General features: G+C 44.0%; 1 long non-coding RNA gene across 2 annotated transcripts in view; it reads left to right on the forward strand.

The window, feature by feature from the left end:
- The window catches only part of LOC137417478 (uncharacterized), a 113,353-nt gene that overhangs the window by 93,075 nt on the left and 1,972 nt on the right, over positions 1–18,306 (forward strand). For both annotated transcript variants that reach the window (XR_010982449.2, XR_010982450.2), the window contains one exon: positions 17,235–17,376. This is a non-coding gene — a long non-coding RNA (uncharacterized LOC137417478). The remainder of the gene's footprint in view (positions 1–17,234; positions 17,377–18,306) is intronic.

Consider the following 18,306-nt stretch of genomic DNA (forward strand, 5'->3'; position numbering starts at 1 on the left):
GTACATCGACACACATGCACACACATGCACACACATACATATATATATATATATATATATATATATATATATATATATATATATATATATATATATATATATATATATATATATATATATACACATACACACACACACACACACACAGACATATATATATACACATACACATATATGCACGCACACACACACACACACACATATGCGCGTGCGCGCGCGCACACACACACACACACACACACACACACACACACACACACACACACACACACACACACACACACACACACACGTCCCACATGTATATATCCCACATCCCACATGTATATACATGTTTAAAGTGTACGTGCCCTTCCCCCCTCCCCCGCGCCCGGCAACGCTGAGTACTTCTGCTAGTAACTAATGAAATAAAAACGAAGAAATATCTCTGGGTAATTTCCTGAAACTCGGTGAAATTCGCTGAAATTCGCTGAAATTCGCTCGGTGTATTGGTGAAATATTTTATTTGGGCGGTGTAGAATTGCTTCGAACGAAATATCTCTAAGCAATTTCCCATCTGTGTTTCATGTCCATGCACACGTGAAATGGAGTTTGTTTTTGCACACGTGAAATGAACATGTGAACCTTTACTTCCGGATAATAATGTTGAATGAAATAAAACGAAGAAATATAGTGGGGTCACCCGTGGGACATTTCGACATATTGAGTTAGATGCTGCACATTCATTTTTACAAAATGGTTACTGGCAAGTCATCAGATCCAGAAAAGGTGTAATGAACACAATTTATTTATTTCACATAATATGTGACCCCTCACTCCTCTCCACCTGACACTCTCCTCTCTCCACCTAGCACTCCTCTCCTCTCCAATCCCTCACATTCCTCTCCTCTCCAATCCCTCACCTCTCCAATCCCTCACACTCCTCTCCTCTCCAATCCCTCACTCTCCTCTCAAATCGCTCCTCACTCGCCTCTCCAATCGCTCCTCACTCGCCTCTCCAATCGCTCCTCACTCGCCTCTCCAATCGCTCGTCACTTGCCTCTCCAATCGCTCGTCACTCGCCTCTCCAATCGCTCCTCACTCGCCTCTCCAATCGCTGCCTCTCCAATCGCTCCTCACTCGCCTCTCCAATCGCTCCTCACTCGCCTCTCCAATTGGCTTTCCCCGTCTCGTTTCTCTCGGTTTTCTCCCGTCTCGTTCTTTTTCTTGCTCCAAATCGGCCCGTCTCGCCCGTCGGCCCGTCGGAATCGGAAATCGGCCCGTCTTGCTTTCGTGCTTGCGCGTAAATAAATTGTGTTCATTACACCATTTCTGGATCTGATGACTTGCCAGTAACCATTTTGTAAAAATGAATGTGCAGCATCGAACTCAATATGTTGAAATGTCATACACGTCCATGCCCGTGGGATTCCCATGGGTGACCCCGCAAGTTTGCATTGACGTTCGTCGATGGACTCGTTCGCCCGTCTCATTCGCTTTCTTGCTACATCCTGTTCAAGTCTGCGTTCTTCATCGATCGTCTCATTCATTTTGGAAATAGAAGTTTCCATGCAGCGCATGAATTTGAATTGTCGCGATCCCCAAGAGGAAGTGTCTCGTAATCATCAAATGATAAATGGCAAGTAAATTATATTGTGGAAAATTAAAGATTTCAAATAAACCTATTTAAAGTGTATGCGCACATAACTAATAAAAAAAACGAAGAAATATATCTCGGTAATTTCCTGAAACATATTTTACTTCCGGCTAATAATGTTGAATGAAATAAAAACGAAGAAATATATGTCGGCATCATTGTTGACGTTTTTGTGACGACTGTCATCAAACGAAAAAGTAATATATCTTAACGGAAAAGCAAAAGCGAATTTTTAATATATATCGACACGTTGCCGTCGGTGTCATGTTGGGCGGTGTATGATACACCATGACGCGATTTTTAAAAATAGATCTCTGCATTTTCCCGCGTGTGTGGAATGTTTGTGGAAAATTAAAGATTTCAAATAAACCTATTTAAAGTGTATGCGCACATAACTAATAAAAAAAACGAAGAAATATCTCTCGGTAATTTCCTGAAACATATTGTACTTCTGGCTAATAATGTTGAATGAAATAAAAACGAAGAAATATATGTCGGCATCATTGTTGACGTTTTTGTGACGACTGTCATCAAACGAAAAAGTAATATATCTTAACGGAAAAGCAAAAGCGAATTTTTAATATATATTGACACGTTGCCGTCGGTGTCCTGTTGGGCGGTGTATGATACACCATGACGCGATTTTTAAAAATATATCTCTGCATTTTCCCGCGTGTGTGGAATGTTCTCAATTATTGCTGACACCGAGTCTGAAACCATCGATAAAAATGAAATCATATGGTGAGTTAGATTGGAGATAAAGGCGTGAGAGAGACTCAATGGCCTTAAAGTTACAGGCGTTTGAGAATTCATTTCGTTCTATAAACGGCAACTTTCATTGGATTTTCTTCCCGTTTTTTTTCAACCGAGTCTAAAACGATGTTAGCGACTGTGAAAAATGAAATGATATATCGAATTTGATTTGAAATAAAACTGGGAGAGAGAGCAAGACACCACGGGCCTACAAAACAGGCCTCAAAGCTATGCGAGTTAATAAAATGGTGGATATTTGTTTATAATTATATGAAGCCACTCCCAGAATGGGTGGAGCTACTCTGCAAACCGAGTAAGCCACACCCCGGACAGACACCCAACAGACAGACAGACAGACAGACAGACAGAATCATCTACGGCTATTATAATATAGATACCAGACTAGCAGAAGTACCCGGCGTTGTCAGGCGGGGGGGTGTGGGGGGGGGGGGGGGGAGAGGAGGTGGGGGGAGGGGTGGGAGGCAGGATGGGAAGGGGCAGGAGGGGGCAGGCAGGATGTGAAGGGGAGGGGAGGGAGGGGGGAGGCAGTGGAGGAAGGGGGGTTCATATATATGCTGGTGGGTGAATGTGGCGTTCATCACGTTTCTGAGTTAAGTGTAATGCCGATCAGGAAGAAGAAAAAGCCATACTGCCAACTTTGTGCACTTCCGGAATTGTTTGATTTATTTGTATTCAAATGTCTGGTGATTGTTTTGTATTTATTTATGTGAATGTGTACTTGTATATAACTGTCATTAATTTAAAAATGCTAAGGCACTATCGAAGGATATTTTTTGTTTAAACTCCAAAAAAACGAAATTTTTTTTTCAAAAATATATATATATTTTGCCTAAAACATTACCAGACACAGACTGATGAACCTTTGAAAGTTTGACAAAGATCCGTTCAGCCATCTCTGAAAAAAAAGGCGACACAGACAGACAGACGGACATCCCTCTTATATAGTAGAAGATTATGATATAAGGTTATCGAGACGATCAGCAATGGTCTGGCAAGTGTTACAGGAGGCAAAGAGGCAAAGGAAGGATGTTGCGGTGGTATGGCTGGATTTGGAAAATGCATATGGGTCAGTGTCACATGCCTTGATCAGGTATGCCCATGGATTTATTTGGGGTACCACTGAGATTTAGGGATTTTTTGTTGGCATATTATGATCAGTTTTTGATGCCGTTTGCGACACAGTCCGATGTAACAGAGTGGCAGAAATTGGAAGTGGGAATGCCGATGGGATGTACCATCTTCCCTATTTTGTTTGTGTTGTATATATACAGTCACGTGAAAACGTAAGTACACCCCATGTAAAGTTTTGACTTTTTCGACATATTTCAACATACAGCTATTTGATCTTCATTTCAACAATATTGATAGATAAAGGTGATATAATATAACAAATATCATGAAACCTTTACATTTTGTAGTCCATTGTATAATTTAAATAAACATGAATGCAAATTTCGCATGTGGAAAAAGTAAGTACACCCCGACATTTATCACTACTTCAAATACCTAAAATTAGAATCAGGTGCACCAGCTCAGGTGCACATGATTAGAACATCGTTAGAGAGGATCTTGGAGGAACCTGTCTTATTTAAACCTCAGACATTTAGTTTGGTTTGCTCTTTGTTGTTGAAGTGTGTGGCGTCACCATACCTAGATCAAAAGAGCTCTCTCAGGCCTTCAGAAAGAAGGTTATGGATGCCTACGAGTCTGGGAAGTGATTTAAAAAGATCTCCAAACAATTTGAAATCAATCATTCGACTGTCCGGAAGATCATCTACAAGTGGAGAAGATTCCAAACAACTGCCAACTTGTTCAGGCCAGGCCGCCCCAGCAAGTTCAGCCCGAGAGCAGACCGCAAGATGCTAAAAGAAGTCTCTAAGAACCCCAGAATGTCATCACGGGACCTACAGGTAGCTCTTGCCACTGTTGATGTCAAAGTGCACGAGACTACCATTAGAAAGAGGCTGCACAAATTTGATCTACATGAGAGGTGTGCCAGGAGGAAACCTTTGCTGTCCAGAAAGAACATCAGGGCAAGACTAAAGTTTGCCAATGAAAACTGAGGCAAAGACCAGCACTTCTGGAACAATGTGCACTGGACAGATGAGTTAAAGGTAGAGCTATTTGGCCACAGTACCAGAAGACATGTTTGGCGAAAACCAAAGACAGCATTTGACCACAAGAACCTGATACCAACTGTAAAGCATGGTGGTGGAAATATTATGGTTTGGGGCAGCTTTGCTGCATCAGGGCCTGGGCAGCTCACCATCATAGAATCCACTATGAATTCTTCATTGTACCAGAGGTTGCTTGAGGATAATGTGAGGCCATCTGTCGGAAAGTTGAAGCTCAACCGAAGGTGCACCTCGCAACATGGCAATGACCCTAAACAAACCAGTAAATCCACCAAGGAATGGCTGAAGAAAAAATGGAGGGTTCTGGAATGGCCAAGTGAAAGCCCAGATCTAAATCCCATCGAGACGTTTTGGGGGGATTTGAAACGAGCTGTGCATGCAAGAAACCCCTCAAACATCGCACAGCTGAAATAATTCTGCATGGAGGAGTGGGCAAAAATGTCTCCCAGTCGATGTCAGAGACTGGTAGACAGTTATAAGAAACGCCTACTTGAGGTTGTTTCTGCCAAAGGGGGCAATACCACCTATTAGAGCCAAGGGTGTACTTACTTTTTCCACATGTGAAATTTGCATTTATGTTTTTAAAAATTATACAATGGACTACAAAATGTAAATGTCTCATGATATTTGTAATATTATATCACCTTTATCTATCAATATTGTTGAAATGAAGATCAAATAGCTGTATGTTGAAATATGTTGAAAAAGTCAAAACTTTACATGGGGTGTACTTACTTTTTCACGTGACTGTATATATGTCATATTTATATTTCAGTGTTCCTGCAAGGTATTGTACAATCCATGCATTTACATGCATCTGTGCAACTGAGTCCGTCCTGTCGGGATCCGCAGCATCTGGTTACACAAATTTTGGAGCAGCCATGCGTGATGTAATTTCCAAGAAAGCTGCAGGGATTGGAGTAGCCTCATTATCTGTTGTATCAAGCGATCTCCTTGTGCGGTCCACCCAGAGTAACTGAGTGCTGATGTCAGATTGTATCCATACCATAGTCTGGTAATGTGCACGTCTGATATGGAGATGTACAGACAGCATCAGTTGTCAGTGGCAGTGACTCCTGAGATAGACATTTGTTGAATAATTTGTCATGGAAGAATTTGGCATGGTTCCATGCATCAACATCAGTGATACCATAAATCTGGCATATTAATATTTCAGCAGCAGAGGTAGTAACTGGTGTTAACTTCCCCTTACCTAGACCATGTAACAGTTGATGCTCTTCCTGGAATACCTTCCAAGCTGTCTTCTTGCTGTTTCCCAACAGTTGTGACACTATCACAGCCAGTGATGGCATGAAATGCCAAAAATGTATTAACAACTTCTTTGGGAAGCCTCTGGTGAACTTCATGAAGTGGAATGTACTTTGGCTTCTTGGATGTACCCAACTTCATCCATAGCTGGGTACAATTCATGTTGCTATAGTGTGTTATTAGCAACACTGGAGCATGCATATCACGAGACGATACCACAATAGAGTCTGCATCAATGTTTATACAGTGTAGCACCAAACACGTATCTGCCTCTTCATGGTTTCCTTGTAGTGCAGACACATCCTATTCTGGATCAGATGACTTGGCACTCGTAATATCTCGGAGACCTCCAGCCACTGCAGCTATCTTGTTCTTAGGAGATTGTAGCATTCGCTGTTTGGTTAGTAGCTCTGATAGGCCATGTTTGTTCTCACCTAACAAAAAAATCATGACCAGTTAATAGATAACATAACAGAGGAATCTGTCACGACACGTTGTATGGTCAAGAGCCCTTGGTTCGTTTCTCCCTGGTACCATCTTTGATGGAATGCTGTTGGTAATGATCGAATGTGACATCAATTCTGGCGAATCCTGCAACCATATTCAGTACAGACTTCACAAACACATCTGCTTAGCCACCAAATGTAGTCACATCATGTAGTTTGCCTATAGCCATCACCAATGCTTGTCCATCTATCAACAATCCAGTGTTTCCAGGCAATATCACAAAAGGCGCTGTCAAAAATCCTGTGCTGTCAACCTTGATCACTTTCTGGGTTTTCTTGTTTCGTTCGGCAACAGTACGGCATAGAGTAATGCAAATGTTAGAGGCTTATTCTTGAGTAATGGATGGTTGAGATCAAGACATGTAACCCCTTGTGGTTGGCCAGCAAGGAGGTGTGTTTATACAAAATCAGCTAATTTGTCTTGTCCTGGTTGTCAAACTCACAGTAGTAAATCCTTGATCTCTAAAGTGTTGAGATCCTTTGTGACAACATTCTGTAATGAAGGGGACAGGGCAGTTGAGAAAATTCAAGACAACCGGTAAACCAGTGCCCAGAGCAGTCGGGCTTTAAACAAAATAAGTCAACGATTGACTGTATCCTTGCTCTTATGGTCCCCACCAAATTCAGGCAAGAGTTTCAGCAGGGGCTGCTTGTAGCCTTTGTTGATCTCTGCAAAGTGTTGGATTCAGTGAATCGGGATGCCCTCTGAAGGATTCCCGGTATTCGTGGGGTGTCACCAATACTGATCAATCTGATTTCTGAACTGTATTCTGGTACTGAGAGTACTGTGAGGTGTGGTGGTTCAATCTTTGACTTATTTACAGTCGTTAGTGGACTTTGTCAGGGGTGTGTACTGGCTCCGACGCGTTTCAGTGCTTTTATGGACTGGATTCTGGGGAGGATGTCAGAGAGATCAAGCTACAGTGCATTATCTGGGAATGTCAAGATCTCTGACCTTGATTTTGCATAGGATGCAGTCATCTTTGTGGAGACACTGCATATCCTTATGGGGGCCTTCCATGTGCTCAATGAAGAGTCGGAGCCACTGGGATTGTGGGTTTCCTGGGTCAAAACTAAGATCCAGGCTTTCATTCACATATTGGATGCTGCTATCTTATCTGTAATTGTTTGTGGTGAGGATGTTGAGGCCACAGAGATTCGATTACTTTGGCAGTGACATTCATGTCTCCGAATGTAGTGAGCCAGAGGTCGATAGACATCTGGGTCAGGCCTGAGGAGTTATGGATTCACTGGATCATGGGGTTTGGTGCTGTCGGTACCAATGCAGGAGGACAAAAGTCCGAGTCTTTAAGTCCTTTGGTGCTTCCAGTCTTGCTCTATGGATGTGAGACTTGGACTCTTACCTCTGTACTGTCTCTTCAGAGAAGCCTTTGCTATTGCTGGTCGGACTTTGTGTCCAATGAGTATTTGCTGAGAGAGACTCGGATGAAATTTCTTACCTGTACAGTTTGAGCATCAGCTGCGACATGACTCATTTTCCTGATGCTCATTCTGCTCACCAGATTCTCTCAGCGAGGGAGCCTCATAAGTGGAGAAAGCCAACAGGCCACCGACATGTTTCGTGGTTGCAGCAGGTTCATGGGCATCTCAAGGAGATGGGGATGGGCCACGCATCTGCCTGGAGGATAGCCAGACGGAGGCTCCAGGAGTACCAGTGGAAAGTGGATGTGGCAAAGCACTACTCTGCCACATGCTCCCCTACCTGATCTGACCTTGAGCAGTGGGAGCTTTTGGACAAGTCTGAGAGCCTGGAAAAATTGCCCTCTGCTCTTGGTGATTTGGCGGCCAATAAAGTCCATGGTAACGATGTCCTCCCTATCGAGTTTTATTGCCACTTCTGGCACAATCTTGAGGAAACTTCCTGCAGGTAGTATGGGAGCTGGAGACCTCTGCAAAGTTTCCACAGTCCATGTGGTATGGAATGGTGACTGTTTTGCATGAGAAGGATAATTGGGAGAATTTGTACAACTGGTGACTGACAAGTTTGCTTTATGTATATTATGGAATATTAACCAAGGTGTTTAGCTAAACCTATGCAGTATGCATTATGTTCGTGGAGATATTGCACATGCAGATCATATTGGTGTTATACCAGGTTGCAAGATATCTGATAATCTTGATCAAGTTCAAGAAGTGATGCAGTTAATGTAGGAGAGAGGCCTCCCACTGAGCATTGTTAGTTTCAACCAGGAAAAGGCTGCCTGCCTCGTTGAGTGATAAGTGCCCTGGCTGATGATGGCTGGGTGGGACATTTTCAACGTTTATGTGCTTTGCCCAACTTCAGTACCCAAACAAGTAGGAACAGGTCTAGCGAGTCACCACTGTGGTGAAGAAGCAGAGGAGTTAACAATTGGTAATTGGACAGATACTGCACAACTATGGACTATGGCTCAATCCTGCCTCCTGATGTGCGAGCTTAGTGACATCCTGCGGGTGACAAGGCGAGTTGTTGTGGGCGATGGATGGTCAAGTGTAGATGTGTAAAGCTTTCTCCGGATTAGTTAAGACAGCTGTTTTTGCTCTAAGGAAGGGTGTTATCCTGTCAAGGTTAATAAGGTGTGTTGCCTCCAGTAGCCCGTCCCTTTGTACTGCAGAAGCCTAGGTTCTTCACCATTGGGAGATAGGGCCAAAAACGACATATAGCACGATATCTCAAAAAGTTATGGACAGATTTGGATGAAACTTGGTGGACAGGTTGGGTGTCTAACAAGACTGAATCGATTTGATTTTGGTAAAGATCTGATTGTGGATTCGAATACGAGAATTATTTAATTTTTAAAAGTGATTCTTCACCATTGAGAGATCAGGCAAAAAGCGATAAATAACATGATATTTATAAAAGTTGTGGACGAGTTATGCTTAAACTTGGTGGATGAGTTGGTTAGGTGACAAGAACGTTCAGGTTTTTTTTTTTTCTGTTTTTTTTTCCGTATAATCGAGGCTCGTGAAAGAGCTAACATTTATCACACAAACAAATTCAAACAGACAAGTAAAATATATAAATAGAGGGAGCGGCAGACAAGATGGGGAGAGAAGGGGAAGCACACAAACACAACATTTGAGAGCAGGGACATCGGGAGATGTGTGGGAGGGAGAGGGCTTGGGGGGAGGAGGCGTGGGAAGGGGGGGGTTGGGGGGGGGGGTGGGAGAAGTATAAAACACAAGTACACCAAGAACTTCCAGGAAAGAAGTTGGTATTTCAAAAAAGTGGATTTGGGGTGAAATTAGCAGGGGTAGAAAAGATCAAGGTTTTGGATGCGGGAAGATAAGAGATGGTGGTGAACAGCTGTTTTAAAGACCTGGAGGGAGGAGTGGGATTGAAGAGAGTGAGGGAGTTTGTTCCAGAGGCGGGAGAAAAGAGGAATGAAGGAGTGAAGGTGAGCAGATAGTCTTGATTTTGGCAGTTTAACCATAAGAGGGTTGCAGGCAGATCTTGTGCGACCTGGAGGAAAATTTGGGGGACAGAGCCCAGAGAGAGCTGGGGGGGGGGGGGGGGTGGGGGGGAGGGCAAGGCCGGAAAGGAGTCGGTAGAAGACTGAAAGACCATCAACCTGCCTGCGGTGAGTGAGTGAAAGGCCCTCGGACTTAGCTTCATCGCAGGAGATTCCAATGATTCTGAACGCTTTGGTTTCAACAGCGTGAAGCTGAGCTAGGTGTGAGGCAGGAGCACTGGCCCAGAGGGGAGAACAGTATTCCATTGAGCTGCCAATGAAAGCCTTGTATGTGGTGAGGAGCTCAGGTGTGCCAAGGAAGGACTTTGCACGATGGAGGATGCCCAGTCGGCGACTGGCTTTGGAGGCCAGATTTGAAATGTCGTTTTCCCAGGAAAGATCATGGCAGATATTGAGACCCAAAAGCTTGAGTGACAGAATTTATTGGAGAGGATTATTCAGAAAGTGGATGGGAGGGTTGTCCAGTCAGTCTTTTTGGAGAGACATCCTAAGAGTGTGAGATTTGTCAGGATTGAAAGACATGTTCCACTTGTTTGCCCAGTCTGTGATTTTGTCCAGGTCAGCAGAGAGTGAGGAGGCTGCAGACTGCCGATCTGAGGGATGAGGAATGGAGTGACAGAGAGAAGAGTCATCAGCAAAGAGATATAGAGGATTTTCACGAGAGTCAGAGAGATCATTGATGAAGACCAGAAAAAGCACAGGGCCCAGAACACTGCCTTGGGGAACTCCAGCCTGAACAGGAAGAGGAGATGAGAGAAACCCATTCAGGGCCACACGTTGACTACAACTAGAGAGGAAGTCTGCCAGCCATACATGGAGATTTCCATGGATACCAAAGGAGGAGAGTTTGGTGAGCAGAGCGGGGTGCCAGACCGTATCGAAGGCACATGATATGTCAAGGGAGACAGCTCTAATTTCCTGTTTGGCATTGAGGACGTCCATCCATTGTTGAGAAAGCAGAAGCAGCATGTCCAGAGTAGAGTGACCTGGTCTGAAACCAAATTGATGATCAGAGATCAAGCCATTGGAGAAGAGGAATGATTTCATATCCAAAGCAATGATGGATTCCATGACTTTGCTGATAATTGGGAGAAGGCTGATTGGTCTGTAGTTGCTAGGATCTGTTTCTGCACATTTTTTGTGCAAGGCGGTGATGGTGGCTGTTTTCCAAGCAGATGTCAGATGACCTTGAGCAAAGGAGAGGGTGAAGAGAACAGAGAGAGCGAGTGAAAGAGCGGAAGAACAGGATTTTAGGACCCGTGGGCTGATTCCTTCAGGTCCAGTTGCAGAATCAGAGTCGAGGGTTGACAGAAACTTTTCCACCTTGTCAGGAGGAAAGGACACAGAGTCCAGGAGCAGCTGGGTACGACTAGGTACAGAGAGGGTTGGGTTTGGGACACAGGATTTAGAGGCAAACACAGAGTTGAGGCATTCAGCTTTTTCACGTGCGGAGTCAGCGGTGTAGCCGTTTGAGGTGAGGGAGGGGATGGAGGGGGAACAAACACCAGAAACAGATTTGACCAGATGCCACCAGGATTTGGAAGAGGGAGGCAGATAAGAGAGTTCGGTCTTGAGAACAGAGAGATATTGTTCCTGGCTCTCCTGAGGGTGGACACACACTTGTTTCGTGCTTTGTGAAAGGAAATGAGATTTCCTTCCATTGGATTTGCTTTCCAGGAGACGAAGGCAAGTTGTTTCTGGGCAACAGCCTCACCACAAGAATCCGTGTACCATGGACGGGAGGAAGGGCATGACAACTGAAGACGAGATGGGATAAATCTGTGAATGAGATAGAGCAATTTACTTTGGAAGACTTCCCAGGATGAGTTGATGTCAGAGGCGGTAGAGATGGGAGACCAGTCCAGATGATTGATGGCTGCTTGAAGACCGTGCCAGTTGGCCTGAGTGCAATGCCAGACTCGTCCACGCTGAGGAGGCTCTCTGAGAATGGTCAGAGAGATGTCCACTTTAACAAGCACATGATCAGATGAGCCGATTGGAGCAGAAGAAGAGCAGCAGACATTTTCAGGGAAGTGAGTCATAACCAAGTCCAGAAGAGAAGATGCTCCGTTGACTGAGATCAAGGTCGGGAAATTGACAGATTGTGTCAGTCCCAGTGAGTCGCAGAAGTCCTTTGCTGAGGAGCCATAGCTGGTGAGAGAGGTACCCACACCCAGCCAACTGGCATGGTGACAATTGAAATAACCACATATGAGGAAGAGAGAGTTGGGATGGGTAGATAGAAGTTCGTCCATATTATCAGACAGCGAGATGTACAGTCACATGAAAAAGTAAGTACACCCCATGTAAAGTTTTGACTTTTTCAACATATTTCAACATACAGCTATTTGATCTTCATTTCAGCAATATTGATAGATAAAGGTGATATAACATAACAAATATCATGAAACATTTACATTTTGTAGTCCATTGTATAATTAAAATAAACAGAAATGCAAATTTTGCATGTGGAAAAAGTAAGTACACCCCTACATTTATCACTACTTCAAATACCTAAAATTAGAATCAGGTGCACCAGCTCAGGTGCAAATGATTAGAACATCATGAGAGAGGATCTTGGAGGAACCTGTCTTATTTAAACCTCAGACATTTAGTTTGGTTTGCTCTTTGTTGTTGAAGTGTGCGGCGTCACCATGCCTCGATCAAAAGAGCTCTCTGAGGCCTTCAGAAAGAAGGTTATCGATGCCTACGAGTCTGGGAAGGGATTTAAAAAGATCTCCAAACAATTTGAAATCAATCATTCGACTGTCCGGAAGATCATCTACAAGTGGAGAAGATTCCAAACAACTGACAACTTGTTCAGGCCAGGCCGCCCCAGCAAGTTCAGCCCGAGAGCAGACCCCAAGATGCTGAAAGAAGTCTTTAAGAACCCCAGAATGTCATCATGGGACCTACAGGTAGCTCTTGCCACTGTTGATGTCAGTGTGCACGAGTCTACCATTAGAAAGAGGCTGCACAAATTTGATCTACATGGGAGGTGTGCCAGGAGGAAACCTTTGCTGTTCAGAAAGAGCATCAAGGCAAGACTAAAGTTTGCCAATGAACACTTCTGCAAAGACCAGCACTTCTGGAACAATGTGGTCTGGACAGATGAGTCAAAGGTAGGAGCTATTTGGCCACAGTACCAGAAGACATGTTTGGCGAAAACCAAAGAGCATTTGACCACAAGAACCTGATACCAACTGTAAAGCATGGTGGTGGAAATATTTATGGTTTGAGGCAGCTTTGCTGCATCAGGGCCTGGGCAGCTCACCATCATAGAATCCACTATTAATTCTTCATTGTACCAGAGATGAAACATCACTTCAGGATAATGTGAGGCCATCTGTCGGAAAGTTGAAGCTCAACCGAAGGTGGACCTTGCAACATGACAATGACCCTAAACATACCAGTAAATCCACCAAGGAATGGCTGAAAAGAAAGAAATGGAGGGTTCTGGAATGGCCAAGTCAAAGCTCGGATCTAAATCCCATCGAGATGTTGTGGGGGGATTTGAATCGAGCTGTGCATGCAAGAAACCCCTCAAACATCGCACAGCTGAAAGAATTCTGCATGGAGGAGTGGGCAAAAGTTTCTCCCAGTCGATGTCAGAGACTGGTTGACAGTTATAAGAAACGCCTACTTGAGGTTGTTTCTGCCAAAGGGGGCAATACCACCCATTAGAGCCGAGGGTGTACTTACTTTTTTCACATGCGAAATTTGCGTCTATGTTTATTTAAATTATACAATGGACTACAAAATGTAAATGTTTCATGATATTTGTTATATTATATCACCTTTATCTATCAATATTGTTGAAATGAAGATCAGATAGCTGTATGTTGAAATATGTTTAAAAAGTCAAAACTTTACATGGGGTGTACTTACTTTTCACATGACTGTAGATAGAGTCATCACTGTTTGGTGGACGGTACAACACACATATGAACAAAAGGTGGGAGCGAAGGGGAAGCCGTAGCCAGAGGTATTCCTGGGGGTGAGGTGGAGAGAGGGCAGTGCAGGGCAAGTGAGGAAGAGAGTTGTTTTTATAAAGATAGCAACCCCACCTCCAGGACGGGGGAGGGAGTAACCTGGGAGAGATACCAAGGAATCAGAGACATCATGAAGGAGGAAAGTTTCTGTTAAGCAGATCACGTCTGGTTTGTCAGAAGCAACCTGTATGGAGAGATCAGTCAAGTTTGAGCGAAGGCCCCGGATGTTTGAGGTCCATATCGTTAATGAAACGGAAGGGGGAGCATCGGATACAGAATGGGGGGGGGGGGGGGGAGGGGGAGGGGGAGGGTAAGTCGGGTAAGAGGTGGTAGAGGAGGAAGAGGTAGGGAGAGCTGTTGAAGGTGTGTCAGAGATTTCAGAATAACTTGGAGAAAGGGAAGGATGGGGTGGACAAAAGGTTTGATGGTGATTGGGTGAGGCACAGTGAGGTGTTATTTGAGGAGGGGGAAGAGCGAGGCAGATGGATAGGGGAGATGAAGGTGAAAGTTGGAAGGGGGAAGAAGTGGGGAGGACGCTTTGAGGAGGAGGGGTGAGAGGGGAGTCTAGGAGGGCAGGGGCGAGGGAGAGTCTCGGAGGGGAGGGGTGTGGGGGGAGTTTAGGAGGGAAGGGGCAAGGGGGGAGATTTGAAAGGGATTGGTGATGGGAAGGATTTGGAGGGGAGGGGCAAGGGGGAAGATTTGAAAGGGATGGGTGATGGGGAAGATTTGGAGGGGAGGGGGAAGATTTGAAAGAGATGGGTGATGGGGAAGATTTGGAGGGGAGGGGTGATGGGGAAGTTTTGGAGGGGAGGGGTGATGGGGAAGATTTGGAGGGGAGGGGTGATGGGGAAGATTTGGAGGGGAGGGGTGATGGGGAAGTTTTGGAGGGGAGGGGTGATGGGGAAGATTTGGAGGGGAGGGGTGAGATTGGATTTTAGAAAGTGTACGATTAATGGAAAACGAACATTTATTGCAAAATGAGTTTCTTGTGACCTTCGAGTCAAAAATAAGTTTGAGGACGCTGGAGGAGGGGTGGAGTGCAGGAGAGTTTCGGGAATGCATTAAAGAGGAACTGTAAGAGATGGAATTTTTTTTTGGAATGAATAGATTTGGTGAGCAAGTCGAAAGCATCCTTTTATAGAAGAAGAAGAAAAAGGTGTTATAAATATACGACAGAATACAGTTCTTCAGGGGAAAGTTTAAACATTTTTAAATTGAGCAGTGAAAACTATCTGGGGAAATGGAAAATGGAAATGGGGGTGAAACACGTGATCGAAGAATGAATGAACAAATAAGAACAACGACTAAACGAATAAGAACAACGAATAAGAACAGAGAAGGAATTTTTTTTTTTTTTTTTGAGTTGCGATTTTAAACAAGGACGTATGGGGTGAGAAAGACTGGGACAAAAACAGAGAACAAAAGTAATTGCAGCACAATCGATGGACTGCTGAGAGAAAAACAAAGCCTCAAGGTAGGACACGGTAGCCTACTAGGCCTCAAAATACGCGACACGCATTAACCGACGATTTTGGATACAGGTATGAAAAATTAACACCGAGAATCTCCCTAAGGACACACTCTTGGTACACACACCGAAAGAGAAATACAGTTTCGACAAAAACACAATTGTGAAAAATTACTTAACTTCGAAAGTGTGAGCGCATGGACAGCTTCGAAAAGACGTGACCTCGCCGACAAAGATCTCACGAGATCAGGTTCAAATCCAGATCCGGCCTATCGGTGGGACACAAACCATAAACTGTTCAGCCTGGCGGAGGTATGTTGCTGTACCAAGTGCTGTTATAGTTATTATTGTGTTTGGATTATTTTTGACCTGTTTGATTGTCTTATATCGAGTTCTTTTTTCATTGTTGAAGTTTGACCTTTCTTTTTTAAACTTTTTTTTTATACATGGGCTTAGGCTCGTAATTGAGCTGACATATACACACAAACACACACACACACACACACACACACACACACACACACACACACACACACACACACACACACACACACACACAAGGACATACTGACGAGACTAACACGGGAAGTGCCGTCACTAACTCACTTCCTGGTGCACTCTGGGTACCAGCGACTTCATAACAATATGGTGCCGCTTTTCTCACCGTACTCAGCGGGGCATTTCCTCAAGAGGAATTTCCTCCTCCCCATGAATGCCAACCAATGGTGATTATCTGTGCTCTATCCTTTTCAAGGAAGGAAGTAGCACGTACCATTTTTAAAGCCTTTGGTGTGACTTGAACTGGTCCAAACTGGATGGTTGTTTTTTAGGAGATACCATCTCCTACTGGATGGCTGTTGCTCCCTATGGGAGCTCATCCACCCTTTGCCAGTTGTTGGTCCTGGCAAGGTGTCACAGTTACCCTCCACAATAGCAAAGCCAGTGAGAGGTGTTGGCTTAGTCCCCGCCAACCCAACCATGCGGCAGGTAGAATTGGGTTACATGTTACTAGTGGCAGTCCCAAAAGACTGACCTGACCTAAAACTAACCTGACCTTAACTAGAACCTAAAAAAATAAAAAACCTCTGACAATAAAGATACTAGTGAACCAGGAATGCATCTATGGATTGATCCCCTTATTCCCAAGGGCTGGGCTGACATTGACAAAAAAGGCTTTGAAAGCCGATATACATTGACTGATACCATGGGTAGAAGTGTAGCAGCTGACACTATTTTTAGCAGTATGCGATTCTTTGTCTTTCACGGGTACAAGGAAAGTTGGCAGTTACATTTTAACTTTGATATCTTCTTTCCTGACTGTAACTCAAAATCCTTGTTTCCTGTGCAATGGATACCTAAACATGGTGGGCGTGTGGCAAGCTTCCTATGTAACTCAGGAACCTTGCAGCAAGTGTTGATGTGGCACATGGGTTCAGTCATCATTCTAGTGAATAGCTACTGGTGTGTGCGAGCATGCATGTTTGTTGAACTGTACTTATGACATATACCTGCAACCAGAGAAAGACAAGACCATCCACTGCCAAATGCAGTGTTCAATACTATATTGCTATCCTACAATGTCGGCGAGCCTCAAAGCTTTTGAAGCCTTTGTGGCAATGTCAACCAAGAGGTTGGGACCTTCTCAAACATTTACTCTTATTTCACCTGGTATACCTCAATGATGTCTCTCCATCACTGGAAAGTGACATCTCTGTAGGGGAATTCACCCTGCTAGAGGGGTGTTGCTCACCCTTTCAAAGAAGGCGATGGCAACATCCCTCTCTGCTTACTTGAGAAATTAAGCAACTGTTCATCTGTGTGGAATGTCCTTCAATGCAAGGAAGTCCCACATTCTCAATTTACACTTTCACTTTGTCTCTTTATAAGAACCGGCTGGCTAATCCCCCAAATCATTTGATGGTTACCCTCTGGGAGAGTTAGTCTTTTGAGCTGCTCATCCTGATCATTGTATCTTTTGCAGATCTCCATGCTGGCTGGCCTCCAGCGCTGGTTTTGGCTTCACAATTCTCCATCGGGCCAAATCCTTTTTCTGGCCCTCCTTAGCTTACATTGGTGTACAAATCCTTCATCCAAAGGTGTACATAGGTGTACAAAGCAGACAGGTGATGCACACTTTTACTTGCAACCCGTTTCCTTGTGCTTTGGTGCATCAGTGCATTATTGCTCAACTATTTCCTCTTCACCCCACTTTGTCTGTTGACCCTTCACACTTTGTTCTTCTATTGCACGAACCGAGTTGATTCTATAATATTGTGACATTCCATATCTTAAGGATGACTGGTTTGATTTTCTTATCTGAGCGTGTAGCTCATGATGCATAATGCTGAAGCCCCTGCACATTGAGATCTGATATATTACATTGATTTATCCATTGTCTAATGCCCTTGCAATTCATATAATGTGCCTCCTTCTATCATTGTTGCACATACAACATGTGCACACTCCTCCATGAGAATTAGGTTATTCCGGTCCAACATGCCAATAATTTGGCATGCATGTCCCATTTTCAACACTGGCATGACCTGTTGTCCTCTGTTTCCTAAGGGCATTAACCAGAGTTGACTTGGGATGGTCCAATGTGATGGAAGTGCCTTGAACCTCTGGCACTCAATAACCATTCCACATTGAATATCAATCATCTCTTTACCTCAAGCCATCTTGATTAAGGCAGAGTTTTAATACCCACAGCTCACCTTTATAAAGCAATTGGTGCTCTGCAATGTGTGAAAAATATGAATGTTCAAGTTGAATTGAAGAGTTCATTTAAATTCTGAGTATGCTCTCCCAATTATTTTGGTAAAACAATATGTAAATATCTTGCTCTATATTGTAAAATTTATTTTTCAGATCTTGAGCGCTTTCACACTTTACCAGCCTCAATTGGAATGAAAAGACTTCCTCACACTGAGATAGCAGACAGGTGATGGGCACTTTCCCATCAATTTCCTGAGCTCATTTCCATCAAGTATGCTGGACATTTAATGCCCTCATTTATGAAGAGTGCAATAGTCTTGCCAGAGGTATACTGTCGC

Source organism: Myxine glutinosa, chromosome 2 (assembly GCF_964187855.1).
Source record: "Myxine glutinosa chromosome 2, kmMyxGlut1.1, whole genome shotgun sequence".
NCBI lineage: Eukaryota > Metazoa > Chordata > Myxini > Myxiniformes > Myxinidae > Myxine > Myxine glutinosa.